Source organism: Staurois parvus, unplaced genomic scaffold (assembly GCF_062004578.1).
Source record: "Staurois parvus isolate SC_StPar_1 unplaced genomic scaffold, SC_StPar_1.0 ptg002753l, whole genome shotgun sequence".
Lineage (NCBI taxonomy): Eukaryota > Metazoa > Chordata > Amphibia > Anura > Ranidae > Staurois > Staurois parvus.
The window spans coordinates 317,714-334,215 of NW_028320549.1; the positions used below are offsets into that span (position 1 = coordinate 317,714).

The following is a 16,502-nucleotide window of genomic DNA, read 5'->3' on the forward strand; positions in this document are numbered from 1 at the left end:
TCCCGATACCTGCACCCTCAGACCCGGGAGTGGGTCCCGATGCCTGCACCCTCAGACCCAAGAAGGGTCCCGATGCCTGCACCCTCAGACCCAAGAAGGGTCCCGATGCCTGCACCCTCAGACCCAAGAAGGGTCCCGATGCCTGCACCCTCAGACCCGGGAGTGGGTCCCGATGCCTGCACCCTCAGACCCGGGAGTGGGTCCCGATGCCTGCACCCTCAACCCAAGAAGGGTCCCCATGCCTGCACCCTCAGACCCGGGAGTGGGTCCCGATGCCTGCACCCTCAGACCCGGGAGTGGGTCCCCATGCCTGCACCCTCAGACCCGGGAGTGGGTCCCCATGCCTGCACCCTCAGACCCAAGAAGGGTCCCCATGCCTGCACCCTCAGACCCGGGAGTGGGTCCCGATGCCTGCACCCTCAGACCCGGGAGTGGGTCCCGATGCCTGCACCCTCAGACCCGGGAGTGGGTCCCGATGCCTGCACCCTCAGACCCGGGAGTGGGTCCCGATGCCTGCACCCTCAGACCCGGGAGTGGGTCCCGATGCCTGCACCCTCAAACCCGGGAGTGGGTCCCGATGCCTGCACCCTCAGACCCGGGAGTGGGTCCCGATGCCTGCACCCTCAGACCCGGGAGTGGGTCCCGATGCCTGCACCCTCAGACCCCGGGAGTGGGTCCCGATGCCTGCACCCTCAGACCCCGGGAGTGGGTCCCGATGCCTGCACCCTCAGACCCCGGGAGTGGGTCCCGATGCCTGCACCCTCAGACCCCGGGAGTGGGTCCCGATGCCTGCACCCTCAGACCCCGGGAGTGGGTCCCGATGCCTGCACCCTCAGACCCCGGGAGTGGGTCCCGATGCCTGCACCCTCAGACCCCGGGAGTGGGTCCCGATGCCTGCACCCTCAGACCCCGGGAGTGGGTCCCGATGCCTGCACCCTCAGACCCCGGGAGTGGGTCCCGATGCCTGCACCCTCAGACCCCGGGAGTGGGTCCCGATGCCTGCACCCTCAGACCCCGGGAGTGGGTCCCGATGCCTGCACCCTCAGACCCCGGGAGTGGGTCCCGATGCCTGCACCCTCAGACCCCGGGAGTGGGTCCCGATGCCTGCACCCTCAGACCCCGGGAGTGGGTCCCGATGCCTGCACCCTCAGACCCCGGGAGTGGGTCCCGATGCCTGCACCCTCAGACCCCGGGAGTGGGTCCCGATGCCTGCACCCTCAGACCCCGGGAGTGGGTCCCGATGCCTGCACCCTCAGACCCCGGGAGTGGGTCCCGATGCCTGCACCCTCAGACCCCGGGAGTGGGTCCCGATGCCTGCACCCTCAGACCCCGGGAGTGGGTCCCGATGCCTGCACCCTCAGACCCCGGGAGTGGGTCCCGATGCCTGCACCCTCAGACCCCGGGAGTGGGTCCCGATGCCTGCACCCTCAGACCCCGGGAGTGGGTCCCGATGCCTGCACCCTCAGACCCCGGGAGTGGGTCCCGATGCCTGCACCCTCAGACCCGGGAAAGGGTCCCGATGCCTGCACCCTCAGACCCGGGAAAGGGTCCCGAAGCCTGCACCCTCAGACCCGGGAAAGGGTCCCGATGCCTGCACCCTAAGACCCGGGAATGGGTCCCGATGCCTGCACTCTGAGACCCAAGGTGGGTCGCGATGCCTGCACCCTCAGACCCGGGAAAGGGTCCCGATGCCTGCACCCTCAGACCCGGGAAAGGGTCCCGATGCCTGCACCCTCAGACCCGGGAAAGGGTCCCGATGCCTGCACCCTCAGACCCAAGGAGGGTCCCGATGCCTGCACCCTCAGACCCAAGGTGGGTCCCGATGCCTGCACCCTCAGACCCAAGGTGGGTCCCGATGCCTGCACCCTCAGACCCCGGGAGTGGGTCCCGATGCTTGCACCCTCAGACCCCGGGAGTGGGTCCCGATGCTTGCACCCTCAGACCCCGGGAGTGGGTCCCGATGCTAGCACCCTCAGACCCCGGGAGTGGGTCCCCATGCCTGCACCCTCAGACCCCGGAGTGGGTCCCGATGCCTGCACCCTCAGACCCCGGAGTGGGTCCCGATGCCTGCACCCTCAGACCCCGGAGTGGGTCCCGATGCCTGCACCCTCAGACCCCGGAGTGGGTCCCGATGCCTGCACCCTCAGACCCCGGAGTGGGTCCCGATGCCTGCACCCTCAGACCCCGGAGTGGGTCCCGATGCCTGCATCCTCAGACCCCGGAGTGGGTCCCGATGCCTGCACCCTCAGACCCCGGAGTGGGTCCCGATGCCTGCACCCTCAGACCCCGGAGTGGGTCCCGATGCCTGCACCCTCAGACCCAAGAAGGGTCCCGATGCCTGCACCCTCAGACCCAAGAGGGGTCCCGATGCCTGCACCCTCAGACCCGGGAGTGGGTCCCGATGCCTGCACCCTCAGACCCAAGAAGGGTCCCGATGCCTGCACCCTCAGACCCGGGAGTGGGTCCCCATGCCTGCACCCTCAGACCCGGGAGTGGGTCCCCATGCCTGCACCCTCAGACCCGGGAGTGGGTCCCCATGCCTGCACCCTCAGACCCGGGAGTGGGTCCCGATGCCTGCACCCTCAGACCCGGGAGTGGGTCCCGATGCCTGCACCCTCAGACCCGGGAGTGGGTCCCGATGCCTGCACCCTCAGACCCGGGAGTGGGTCCCGATGCCTGCACCCTCAGACCCGGGAGTGGGTCCCGATGCCTGCACCCTCAGACCCGGGAGTGGGTCCCGATGCCTGCACCCTCAGACCCGGGAGTGGGTCCCGATGCCTGCACCCTCAGACCCGGGAGTGGGTCCCGATGCCTGCACCCTCAGACCCGGGAGTGGGTCCCGATGCCTGCACCCTCAGACCCGGGAGTGGGTCCCGATGCCTGCACCCTCAGACCCGGGAGTGGGTCCCGATGCCTGCACCCTCAGACCCGGGAGTGGGTCCCGATGCCTGCACCCTCAGACCCGGGAGTGGGTCCCGATGCCTGCACCCTCAGACCCGGGAGTGGGTCCCGATGCCTGCACCCTCAGACCCGGGAGTGGGTCCCGATGCCTGCACCCTCAGACCCGGGAGTGGGTCCCGATGCCTGCACCCTCAGACCCGGGAGTGGGTCCCGATGCCTGCACCCTCAGACCCGGGAGTGGGTCCCGATGCCTGCACCCTCAGACCCGGGAGTGGGTCCCGATGCCTGCACCCTCAGACCCGGGAAAGGGTCCCGATGCCTGCACCCTCAGACCCGGGAGTGGGTCCCGATGCCTGCACCCTCAGACCCGGGAAAGGGTCCCGATGCCTGCACCCTCAGACCCGGGAGTGGGTCCCGATGCCTGCACCCTCAGACCCGGGTAAGGGTCCCGATGCCTGCACCCTCAGACCCGGGAGTGGGTCCCGATGCCTGCACCCTCAGACCCCGGGAGTGGGTCCCGATGCCTGCACCCTCAGACCCCGGGAGTGGGTCCCGATGCCTGCACCCTCAGACCCCGGGAGTGGGTCCCGATGCCTGCACCCTCAGACCCCGGGAGTGGGTCCCGATGCCTGCACCCTCAGACCCAAGGTGGGTCCCGATGCCTGCACCCTCAGACCCAAGGTGGGTCCCGATGCCTGCACCCTCAGACCCAAGGTGGGTCCCGATGCCTGCACCCACAGGCCCCGAGAGGGGTCTGTGCGATGCCTGCACCCACAGGCCCCGGGTGGGGTCTGTGCGATGCCCGCACCCACAGGCCCCGGGTGGGGTCTGTGCGATGCCCGCACCCACAGGCCCCGGGTGGGGTCTGTGCGATGCCCGCACCCACAGGCCCCGGGTGGGGTCTGTGCGATGCCCGCACCCACAGGCCCCGGGTGGGGTCTGTGCGATGCCCGCACCCACAGGCCCCGGGTGGGGTCTGTGCGATGCCCGCACCCACAGGCCCCGGGTGGGGTCTGTGCGATGCCCGCACCCACAGGCCCCGGGTGGGGTCTGTGCGATGCCCGCACCCACAGGCCCCGGGTGGGGTCTGTGCGATGCCCGCACCCACAGGCCCCGAGAGGGGTCTGTGCGATGCCCGCACCCACAGGCCCCGAGAGGGGTCTGTGCGATGCCCGCACCCACAGGCCCCGTGTGGGGTCTGTGCGATGCCCGCACCCACAGGCCCCGTGTGGGGTCTGTGCGATGCCCGCACCCACAGGCCCCGTGTGGGGTCTGTGCGATGCCCGCACCCACAGGCCCCGTGTGGGGTCTGTGCGATGCCCGCACCCACAGGCCCCGTGTGGGGTCTGTGCGATGCCGGCACCCACAGGCCCCGTGTGGGGTCTGTGCGATGCCGGCACCCACAGGCCCCGTGTGGGGTCTGTGCGATGCCGGCACCCACAGGCCCCGAGAGGGGTCTGTGCGATGCCGGCACCCACAGGCCCCGTGTGGGGTCTGTGCGATGCCTGCACCCACAGGCCCCGTGTGGGGTCTGTGCGATGCCTGCACCCACAGGCCCCGGGTGGGGTCTGTGCGATGCCTGCACCCACAGGCCCCGGGTGGGGTCTGTGCGATGCCTGCACCCACAGGCCCCGGGTGGGGTCTGTGCGATGCCTGCACCCACAGGCCCCGGGTGGGGTCTGTGCGATGCCTGCACCCACAGGCCCCGTGTGGGGTCTGTGCGATGCCTGCACCCACAGGCCCCGTGTGGGGTCTGTGCGATGCCTGCACCCACAGGCCCCGTGTGGGGTCTGTGCGATGCCTGCACCCACAGGCCCCGTGTGGGGTCTGTGCGATGCCGGCACCCACAGGCCCCGTGTGGGGTCTGTGCGATGCCGGCACCCACAGGCCCCGTGTGGGGTCTGTGCGATGCCGGCACCCACAGGCCCCGTGTGGGGTCTGTGCGATGCCGGCACCCACAGGCCCCGTGTGGGGTCTGTGCGATGCCGGCACCCACAGGCCCCGTGTGGGGTCTGTGCGATGCCGGCACCCACAGGCCCCGAGAGGGGTCTGTGCGATGCCGGCACCCACAGGCCCCGTGTGGGGTCTGTGCGATGCCGGCACCCACAGGCCCCGAGAGGGGTCTGTGCGATGCCGGCACCCACAGGCCCCGAGAGGGGTCTGTGCGATGCCTGCACCCACAGGCCCCGTGTGGGGTCTGTGCGATGCCTGCACCCACAGGCCCCGTGTGGGGTCTGTGCGATGCCTGCACCCACAGGCCCCGTGTGGGGTCTGTGCGATGCCTGCACCCACAGGCCCCGTGTGGGGTCTGTGCGATGCCTGCACCCACAGGCCCCGTGTGGGGTCTGTGCGATGCCTGCACCCACAGGCCCCGTGTGGGGTCTGTGCGATGCCTGCACCCACAGGCCCCGTGTGGGGTCTGTGCGATGCCGGCACCCACAGGCCCCGAGAGGGGTCTGTGCGATGCCGGCACCCACAGGCCCCGTGTGGGGTCTGTGCGATGCCTGCACCCACAGGCCCCGTGTGGGGTCTGTGCGATGCCTGCACCCACAGGCCCCGAGAGGGGTCTGTGCGATGCCTGCACCCACAGGCCCCGAGAGGGGTCTGTGCGATGCCTGCACCCACAGGCCCCGTGTGGGGTCTGTGCGATGCCTGCACCCACAGGCCCCGGGTGGGGTCTGTGCGATGCCTGCACCCACAGGCCCCGGGTGGGGTCTGTGCGATGCCTGCACCCACAGGCCCCGGGTGGGGTCTGTGCGATGCCTGCACCCACAGGCCCCGAGAGGGGTCTGTGCGATGCCTGCACCCACAGGCCCCGAGAGGGGTCTGTGCGATGCCTGCACCCACAGGCCCCGAGAGGGGTCTGTGCGATGCCTGCACCCACAGGCCCCGTGTGGGGTCTCTGCGATGCCTGAACCCACAGGCCCCCGAGAGGGTCCTCTGCGATGCCTGAACCCACAGGCCCCCGAGAGGGTCCTCTGCGATGCCTGAACCCACAGGCCCCCGAGAGGGTCCTCTGCGATGCCTGAACCCACAGGCCCCCGAGAGGGTCCTCTGCGATGCCTGAACCCACAGGCCCCGAGAGGGTCCTCTGCGATGCCTGAACCCACAGGCCCCGAGAGGGTCCTCTGCGATGCCTGAACCCACAGGCCCCGAGAGGGTCCTCTGCGATGCCTGAACCCACAGGCCCCGAGAGGGTCCTCTGCGATGCCTGAACCCACAGGCCCCGAGAGGGTCCTCTGCGATGCCTGAACCCACAGGCCCCGAGAGGGTCCTCTGCGATGCCTGAACCCACAGGCCCCGAGAGGGTCCTCTGCGATGCCTGAACCCACAGGCCCCGAGAGGGTCCTCTGCGATGCCTGAACCCACAGGCCCCGAGAGGGTCCTCTGCGATGCCTGAACCCACAGGCCCCGAGAGGGTCCTCTGCGATGCCTGAACCCACAGGCCCCGAGAGGGTCCTCTGCGATGCTTGCACCCACAGGCCCCGAGAGGGTCCTCTGCGATGCCTGCACCCACAGGCCCCGAGAGGGTCCTCTGCGATGCCTGCACACACAGGCCCCGAGAGGGTCTGCACGATGCCTGCAGCGTTAGAGATCATGTGGGTCCCAATGCCATTGTAGCGGCAAGATGAGTTCCCCCACGATGAGTGTGTCTCTGATACATCTGCGAATGTCATGGTTTTCGGCAGCAGTAGACGATCGCCGATCACCATCCATAGCACAGAACTGCCACATTTAAGAAATTAATTATTAGACCCCAGTGGTGGAGGCGGGGCTTAGTGTTGTGGTAGGTGTGGCAAAGCAGTAAGTTAGAATGAAGTCAAAGCCATATGCCCTGTGTGGTGCTGGGATATCTACTACTGATTACATTGTACTAGGCCCCACAGTCGGCTTGTCTGTGGACATCGGCGATTTGACAGCTTTGGTGAATAGGTGATTTATTAACCAATCACTGCACTATGGCAGATATATTGCTACAGGGCGGCTGCTCTGCGCAAAATCACATGAATAGACGCGATTTTGCAGTTCTGGGTACAGAACAACCCCCTCCGAAGCGCCAGCTCTCATCTTCTGCAGGGAGAACCATACAGGGCGCTCCCAGTAATTCTACTGTCTTTTTCCGCCTCCGTTCCGCAATCCGCTCCCATCCACCCAGAGACCAGATCAACCCCCGCTCATATGTTCGTGGCTCCTCCTACCTGTGCAGGCTTCGTAGTCCATTGGTCCGTCTGTATGACACTCCACTGCGCCACATACGTGTTGATCCCAGCAGTGTCAGCACTCCTCTGAGCTAAAGCGACGCAGAGCGCTGAAAGACACTGATTGGTTGCTAGAGACGTGACGTCATTAGCAACCCATGCCACGCCCATTTTCACATGTAATGCCACGCCCCTGCCGAGTGTATTAGGCCACGCCCCTTACCCTTGCTTGCCCGTTTGTGCTGACTATCTGTGAAATCATTGTAATTGTAGATGATCAGTGTGTCACCAATAGTGCCGCTGATCTGAGTAGGAGGGAGGGACTGCTAATGACTTGTTCCTCCTCCTTTTCAGAGGGAGAGTAAACAGGAAGTGCAGGATCCCTAGAAGGAGTAAACGAATCACAGCACTGTACACAAGGAGCTCTGTACAGACAGCTGACAATCATCATCAACACACTGACATGTTACCTGCAGCATCTTCAAGAAGGCCGCTGATCAGTGTGTCCCCCTTCCAGCCTGCAGTGTGCAGCTCAGGTAATGATCACTGATTAGGGAACATCTCCCCTGGCTCTTGTCCCGCTGGGTTCCTTGTTTCTGTGTGTACACTAGCACTGCACACCGGAGGGGGACTACCGATCAGGAGACTTGTGGAAGACGCTGCAGCTGGCATTCCATGTGAGGGGGTCACACATCTCTACTGATGACTTTCAGCTGTTTATGATCAGAGTCCTGTGTGAGCCCTCCATGATTTATTTCATGCTTTCCTTTATGTTGCCTTTGCAGGATTTAGACTGGTCAGGCTGGCAGCTTCACATAGGTGTTAACCATTTACTGCCCTCCTAACTGTGCTTGAGCAATTGACTGGAAGATAGAAATTTCAACTGCTGCGGATTTCTGCCACTTTCTTATATTTTGCAAAACTGTCCACATATGCGCTGACTGGTGTTTTTCCAACACTGGGAGAACACTGGTCACTGCTAGAACACACTTGCAGCATGCTTGCAGTCTCCCGCGCCGTGTCCGCAGCCCCTGGCCGTCTCCCGCGCCGTGTCCGCAGCCCCTGGCCGTCTCCCGCGCCGTGTCCGCAGCCCCTGGCCGTCTCCCGCGCCGTGTCCGCAGCCCCTGGCCGTCTCCCGCGTCCGCAGCCTCTGAATGTCTCCTATACTGTAACATGTCCGTAGTCCCTGACCATTTCTTGTACCGTGTCCGCAGCCTCTGAATGTCTCCTATATCACAGTATGTTGCAGTTCTGACCTGTGAAACTCCATGGCAAGCTTGATAGAGTGAGAAATGCATTTCAACTTTTATTTTTCAGCTCACACTCTAGCTTTGGTCACTCTGCTGGCTGCTGACCCCCCTTGGGTTGCTATGGCAACTCACTCTACAGCAAGCTCAGAGGAACTTTTATAAACAAACTGCTCCAACTTGCTAACTTCACTGTCGTTTGCCATCTTCAAGCGGTTGTAGTTTTTAAAAGTAGAAATCCTACAGCAAAGAGCTTTACATTGTGAGAATCACAAGACCCAGACCTACATTTTGATGCATAGTATGTCTCTGAAATATTAAAAATGAAGGCACAGTCGCAGTTTAAAAATGTCCCTTAAAAATTCAGGTGGCTGGGAATGGAGATTCAATGAATGTCAATGGGCGGCGTGAGTTGCAAACAAATGGTCATATTGTGAAAACTATCAGGACTATGGCTTAGCCGTGAACATTTGTAGTGGCAGCAGGGATAGCTGAACGTTTGATATAAGATTTGTGTAGGTGGGCTTGAAAATGAAGGAGTGATGGCAGTTTACAAATCTTATCCTGATTTTTCCTTTCACACTCTAGCTTTGTCAGCTCACACTCTAGTTGCGCCATTCATTCCTATGGGACAAATTTCATCACAAAAAACACCAATATTTCGTGAACCATTCGGCGAAACGTTCCACAAAGTAATAGCACACCAATCGGGAACAATCCGCATGTTTCGGTATATTACTGTCTGTAGTGTAAAAACTGTGGGAGGAGTTAGGGTGGTAAATTTGGCTATAATAATAAGTATATATGTGAGATAACAGTAGGTGGTCTGCCATGCAGGAACACTTAATAAAACAGCTAGTAAAACATTCGATTATTTCATGAAGACTGGTGACACACGTGATAAAAATTCTATAATAGGTGCATTTCTAAATAGCAAAAAGTCCAAAAATAAAGTGTTCAAAAGTATTTAAATAATAACAATTGGGATTGGGTGACATCTAGTGAAAAGTAAATCGGTGACAATCCTTCCTCCTAATGCACTGATCAGAAGCAAAGGATAAATGAGCTTTTGTAAAACAACTCCTCCAAAAGGTATAACCCCTCCATGGCCAGAATAGATGTATATCAGATACAGCTGGGCTCTATATGGAAGTCCCTCTGGACAAAGTATGACTTCTCCACGGCATAACTCGGCCACCGGTCTGATAAGGCTGAATCCTGGAGGGAGAAAGCTCACAATCCGGAGCCCAAGAGAAGCCACATATGGTGTAGAATTTTTTATTTATAAATTCATCCTTATTGGACGGGTGTCCGAGTTATGCCGTGGAGAAGTCATACTTTGTCCAGAGGGACTTCCATATAGAGCCCAGCTGTATCTGATATACATCTATTCTGGCCGTGGAGGGGTTATACCTTTTGGAGGAGTTGTTTTACAAAAGCTCATTTATCCTTTGCTTCTGATCAGTGCATTAGGAGGAAGGATTGTCACCGATTTACTTTTCACTAGATGTCACCCAATCCCGATTGTTATTATTTAAATACTTTTGGGCACTTTTATTTTTGGACTTTTTGCTATTTAGAAATGCACCGATTATAGGATTTTTATCACGTATGACTTTTATCACACGTCATCAGTCTTCATGATATAATTATTCTAGTGTTTTACTAGCCGTTTTATTATTTATGGTATACACATTAACACTGCAGCTTTTTTTTTTTTAATATATGTTTTTGAGGATGAAGTGGGTTTGTCTTTCTGTGCCAGCTGCTTGTGGATTTTCTTTTTGTGGTCACTGCATATTTTTTCACATTATTTTTTACCAAGTTGTTATGAGTTAAAGTGGAGTTCCAGCTGAAAAAAAAAAAATAAAGGTCAGCAGCTACTAAAACTGTAGCTGCTGACTTTTAAAATACAGACACCTACCTGTCCCTCAGTCCAGTGATGTCCTCACCACGGCTGGTTTCACCGGCCGTGTTCTCTCCCCGGCATCTTCAGTGTGGGCATTCGGCTGTGACAGCTTGTGGCTTTACAGCCGGGTGCCCACTGGGCTTGTGCGAGAAGCGCTGTGCTTTGTGAATGGCCCTGTAGTCTTCTGGGACCTGTCACGTGTCCCAGAAGGGTACGGCGAGAGAGGGGGGGAGGGCAGCTTCTGCTTCCGATCACCTGGGTGATAGCAGCGGAAGTGGGAGCGGGTACCTGTCAAATTCGAGTAACCACTCCCCAATGGGGAGCAGGGGATGAAGGCTTAAAGCAGACCTTTCCCTTTTGGGTGGAGCTCCGCTTTAAGTTCTGCTTTAAGGCTCCCTGCACACAAATATTGTTTTTTAAGCTCCTAGAAGCTATTAGCATTTTTTTCTGCTCCTAGAAGCTAAATAGTGTTCTCCTATGTGTCCATGCACACTAGGCTATTAGCATTTTTTGAGCTTCAGCGTCTAGAAGCAGAAAAAAAAATGTTTTTGTAGAGTTTTTAGAGTGTTTTTCCAGCTCCTAATTGTTACTAAACTGCTCCTAACACCTTCTTTTCTAGCTTTTGTTTCCCTCTGCATGAACTGTAAAAACACTCCTAAACACTTCTGAATGCTACTAAAAATGCTGTTACCAGTGTTTTTTATTCAGCGTTTTTTTTTATCTTCAAATAAATTGCTAGTGTGCATGGAGCCTAATGCTAAACTCCTGCCAAAAACCATATCTAGCTGTTTGCGCCTAAAAATGGAACACTAACGAAGTGTGTACAATGTGTGGCTTTTCCTGTGTTGTGTACTGCTATTACTTTAATTCCACCCCTCCCCCCATACAGTACAGTCAGCATCAAATGTCTGGTGCTGAAACTTACAGCTCCATCTGGAGTATTCGATTGGGCAGCTGGCCGCTCACTCGCTGTGCAGCTCAGCAATTCTGAAAACCTTTTGCATTCTTTTCAGTGAATGCCAAGTGCTTTGTGATTGGAGGAGGAGAGATTGTGATGCTCATCTGTACCTCCTCCAATCTCAGAATGCCTTGTATAGGAAAGCAAAATGTTATCAGAACGGATGGGCTGCAAAGCGGGCAATTTACTCTACAGGAGGAATAAAAGTAAAATTTACATACCACAGCAACAGCTGTACATTTCACACACTTCATTAGTATTCATTTGTTACAGTGCAAAGGGGCAATTTTTTAAAAATCAGTTTAGCTTTAATTACGAAGAGGGGATTTACCTCACTTTAGAGTGATTTTCTTTCATTTCCTGTAGTATTTATAGCTCAGGAAGCAAACAGAAATCTTACCAATGGGACACAGGTGGCGAAAAAAATCCTTTAACCACTTCCCGTCCGGCCCATGTACATAAACAGCCGGACGGGAGCAGTGCGCCTGCATTTACAGCCTGTGCGCGCTCCCCAGACACAGCGGAACGGCGATCGCTGTATGTACGGGACCTCTGTGTGAGGTCCCGATCATGTGATCACTGATTGGCCAATCAGTGATCACATGAATAGTAGTAAACAAGATGTCACTTGCTGACCTCATTGCTTACTACTTGTGAAATCTGTGAATGATCACAGAGGTCACATGGTACAAGGCTGTTGTGAATAGCCCTGTACTATGTGACAAGCTGTGACCAATCACAGCTCTCACAGTATTTCCCAATGGCTGCAAGAATGCAGTGAATGGCTGGGCATAGTTTGTAGCCTGTTTACTTATGGCAGCCAGGTGACTTTTCTTCATCATAAACTGAGAAATAACAGGTCATTGCATGCCCTAGCATTTGTGGTGTTCTTCTGCATGCGTGGATGGCAGGACCTGCTGGGACTTATCATTGTATATCTGATCTGACAGGTTGCTTTAACTACATGCAGAACTTTTTCATTTTAGGTTTGAATGAACTGGTGAAGTGTTAGACAACAATAAAACAAAAATAGTGGGTCTATGTCCCTGTTATAGAGATTTCTGATTGTCCTGTTTACCAGTGTCATTGGTAATGAAAGTGAGGGTAAATCCAAAATTTTGAGTTACCACCAGAACAGGAATAGAGGGGAGATCTTCCAATGGGGACCCTTGTTCCTTCTAATGGGACATAGATGGGAATTGAATCTCATTGTGTTTTTAACCCTCCCCCTACTCTATACTATAATTTTTGGCTTTAGGTCAGTGGTCTCCAAACTGCGGCCGAATGTGGCCCTTTGCTAGCCTTTATCTGGCCCTTGGGGCACTATTCCTCTGACACCAACAGTGGGGTATAATTCCTGCCCTGACACCAATGATGGGGTATTATTCATCCCACACATGCCAATGATGGAGCACTACTCTTCCTATTTCTGACCATCAACCCCGAGGCCATGTTTATTTTCACCAATGCTGGGCCTAGGACATTTTCTACCCCCACTGGCCATAATCTGGCCCCTCAAAAGTCTGAAGGACAGTAAACTGGCCCTTTTGTTTGAAAAGTTTGGAGACCCAGGCTTAAGGTAAACTTATTCACACTAAGTTGTGCTAAAATACAGAGAAAATAGATTTCCATGTGTTTTTTGCGCGTGTTGATCTGCGTTTTAATACACTTGTAAAATGCAGGTCATCACATAGACACATAAAAAAAACAATAGTTTTTTATGTGGACTGTTCATACTACAGCCCTGTGTTGAGCTGTGTCAAACCAACATGTTTCCATTTGAACGCACTGCAATACAGGTCAACGCAGCATTGTAGTGTGAACAGGACACATAAAAAGCAAAAGGCGCATAAAATGGATGGAAATGTACATCTGTTTTCCCAAAAGTTTAGCAGAAATCAGTGTAAATTCAGCCTTAAGATGGATTGCATGTTAATCTTAAAGCGGAGTTCCACTCAACCTATCAAAAAATAAAAGTCAGCAGCTACAAAAACTGTAGCTGCTGACTTTTAAAAAATAGCCACTTACCTGTCCCTCGGTCCCGTGGTGTGTCCCCCGCAGCTCGTTTCACCAGCCATCCTGTATTATAGGAGGCCGATATCTTCAGTGTGGGCACCCGGCTGTGATAGCTTGCGGCTTCACAACCAGGTACCCACTGTGCATGCGCGAGTAGCACTGCACTCGTGAATGGTCCTGTAGCCTTCTGGGACCTGTCATGTGTCCCAAAAGACCTCAAGGAGGGAGGGAGGACACCTAGGCGATCGGACCGGAAGTAGAAGCGGGTACCCGTCAAATTCGGGTACCCGCTCTTCAAAGGTGCCAATCTTTAATGGGGAGCGGGGGAGCAGTCCTTAAAGCAGAACTTCCCCTTTTGGGTGGGGCTCTGCTTTACCTTTTTTGTGATTTAAGGAAAGTATTTGATTTTGGTTTGTGTCTTATATTTACAGTCAGGTCCATAAATATTGGGACATCGACACAATTCTAACATTTTTGGCTCTATACACCACCACAATGGCTTTGAAATTAAACGAACAAGATGCGCTTTAACTGCAGACTGTCAGCTTTAATTTGAGGGTATTTACATCCAAATCAAGTGAACGGTGTAGGAATTACAACAGTTTGCATATGTGCCTCCCACTTGTTAAGGGACCAAAAGTAATGGGACAGAATAATAATCATAAATCAAACTTTCACTTTTTAATACTTGGTTGCAAATCCTTTGCAGTCCATTACAGCCTGAAGTCTGGAATGCATAGACATCTGCAGATGCTGGGTTTCATCCCTGGTGATGCTCTGCCAGGCCTCTACTGCAACTGTCTTCAGTTCCTGCTTGTTCTTGGGGCATTTTCCCTTCAGTTTTGTCTTCAGCAAGTGAAATGCATGCTCAATCGGATTCAGGTCAGGTGATTGACTTGGCCATTGCATAACATTCCACTTCTTTCCCTTAAAAAACTCTTTGGTTGCTTTTGCAGTATGCTTTGGGTCATTGTCCATCTGCACTGTGAAGCGGCGTCCAATGAGTTGTGAAGCATTTGGCTGAATATGAGCAGATAATATTCCCGAAACACTTCAGAATTCATCCTGCTGCTTTTGTCAGCAGTCACATCATCAATAAATACAAGAGAACCAGTTCCATTGGCAGCCATACATGCCCACGCCATGACACTACCACCACCATGCTTCACTGATGAGGTGGTATGCTTAGGATCATGAGCAGTTCCTTTCCTTCTCCATACTCTTCTCTTCCCATCACTCTGGTACAAGTTGATCTTGGTCTCATCTGTCCATAGGATGTTGTTCCAGAACTGTGAAGGCTTTTTTAGATGTCAATTGGCAAACCCTAATCTGGCCTTCCTGTTTCCAGGTCCCCTTGCATGACAAACCACTAGGAGTATTGACAAGATGCCCATCAAGAGCGAGGCTCTTTCTGTCCATACATCATACATCAGCATCAGAGGTTGGTCATCAGCTCTGAGGGAAGGGATTCGTCCCCGAAATGCTTTTTAGATACATGCTTTGTCTGTGAGTATGTTTTTATTATTTCATTCCTACAATAAACCTTGGATAATGCACTAGGTGTGTGCGCCACCTGTTTTCTCTCTATCCAGTGGCTGATTTCCCCGTCTGAGGAGGGCTGCACCCCTGGAACATTTTCTTTTGGTTGTCGCTGTCCTGGTACCCTTGGCTTCCCTTTTGGCTGTGCATATCCTGAGGCGCTGGAGAGTACATACGATATCCGATGATAGGAAGTGAGTAAAAATCTCCCCAGTGATGGCATAGGCAGCAGTTAATTAAAAAAAGTTTTAACCCTTTTCCACTGTTTACAAAACCTAAGTTTTGCCTGGAGTTCTACTTTAATAGTCTAACCTACAATTAGATGTGTGGCCAGGCTCAGCAGCTCTAATAAGACATTACTAGGCTTTTTTTTTCATCAGTGTACAAAATGCTGCTTCGAAGGGACTTTAGCATTGCATGGCACCCCAACCCACTCACACCGGATTCTAGAAGCTCCTACAATACCTCATTTGTTCTGATGCAAAACTTAATTTGCTTTCTTCCTTGGTAATGTACAATCATTATGTAACATGACTTTTTTTGATTGGACTATAAAATGTATTTTTCCTTTAATAAAAATATTTTATTTTGTAATGCAAACAGTAACACTATTTTCTACAACCAGAAAAAAAATTTACTTAAAGCAGAACTACACTGCCTCTGAGCAACACAAACTAAAAACACTATTTCATTCATTTTTAATATTCAAAGCAAACTCCTCCATCCATCTATGTCTCTATGCTTTAGTTTACTGAGAAATCACTTTGAAAAACACCTGCTAGCATTTCTGGCAGCAGCCATCTTGAATAAGGGCAGTAGCATTCCTGGAATCCATATTCCCTTAGCTTAGGCATGCAGGCAGGAGGATGTGCTTAGCTAAGAAAACGCCTCCTGAAGACACCTGAAATGTATAACATCATTTGCCTGAACATAGAACCCTATCTATTTACTAATGGTAGCAGCATAAGAATTACAAAAATGCAGTGTTGATTGGGAGAGTGAAGTTCCGCTTTAAGGTGGATTTCCAGAAAAACTGAATGTCCTCTGTTGGTGTTTAACCTTCCATTCAATACAGGTGATCCCTTCTCCCATACATTGCTCCTGACCTCTGACCTGTCATTTCCAGCCCCATCTTCTGGTTAGACCTGGTACTACTATGTGATCTTACAATGAGAGGCTCCATGGGTTGATTTGGATTTCAGTTAAACATTATTGGAAACGGGAAGATTAGAGGAGAAGTCCTGGTCTATTGGGAGGGGCCCCAGACAAATAGGTCATTTTTTTTTCTCTGGGAAAACTCTTTTAAAGGAAACCTGTACCAAGAGGAAAAAACAGGAGCTGTCGTTACCACTAGTGGTCCTGCTGTCTCCTACTTCAGTATCTTGTTATGGACCCTGAAATGAGCATACAAATTAGGACTCACATGGCCCCTGTACTGCAGGAAGGAGGCATTTGTTTTTGTACCTGTATCCACAGCTGTCTATGGATATGAATGCAGCAGCTGCATGACCACATACCCCATGTCAAACTTTGACACGGATGCATGGGGTCTGCAACACCAAATGCAGATGCTTTTTTGCAGCAGATTAATTTTGCATTTCTATACATTAAAGGAACACGAGAGTTGTTTGAAACAGGTGAAACTGCAGGTTAAACGCACCTGTCAGTGAATTCTGAATGATCTCAGAAGTAAAATCAGAAAACAGCACTAAAGCCAAATATAAAATAAATAC

The 16,502-nt window shown here is 54.3% G+C and overlaps 1 protein-coding gene and 1 long non-coding RNA gene across 4 annotated transcripts in view; one reads left to right on the plus strand and one right to left on the minus strand.

The window, feature by feature from the left end:
- The window catches only part of LOC149429275 (coiled-coil and C2 domain-containing protein 1B-like), an 80,543-nt gene extending 73,306 nt beyond the window's left edge, over positions 1 to 7,237 (minus strand). For 2 of the 3 annotated variants that reach the window (XM_089666547.1, XM_089666545.1), the window contains exon 1: positions 7,101 to 7,237. The gene's annotated coding sequence lies outside the window, so the exon portion shown is untranslated. The remainder of the gene's footprint in view (positions 1 to 7,100) is intronic. The other variant, XM_089666548.1, reaches the window with a different exon arrangement.
- On the plus strand, positions 6,727 to 15,369 carry LOC149429276 (uncharacterized). The gene is made up of 2 exons (XR_016310495.1): positions 6,727 to 7,636; positions 14,579 to 15,369. It is a non-coding gene; the product is annotated as an uncharacterized LOC149429276 (long non-coding RNA).
- Positions 15,370 to 16,502: the final 1,133 nt, after the last annotated feature.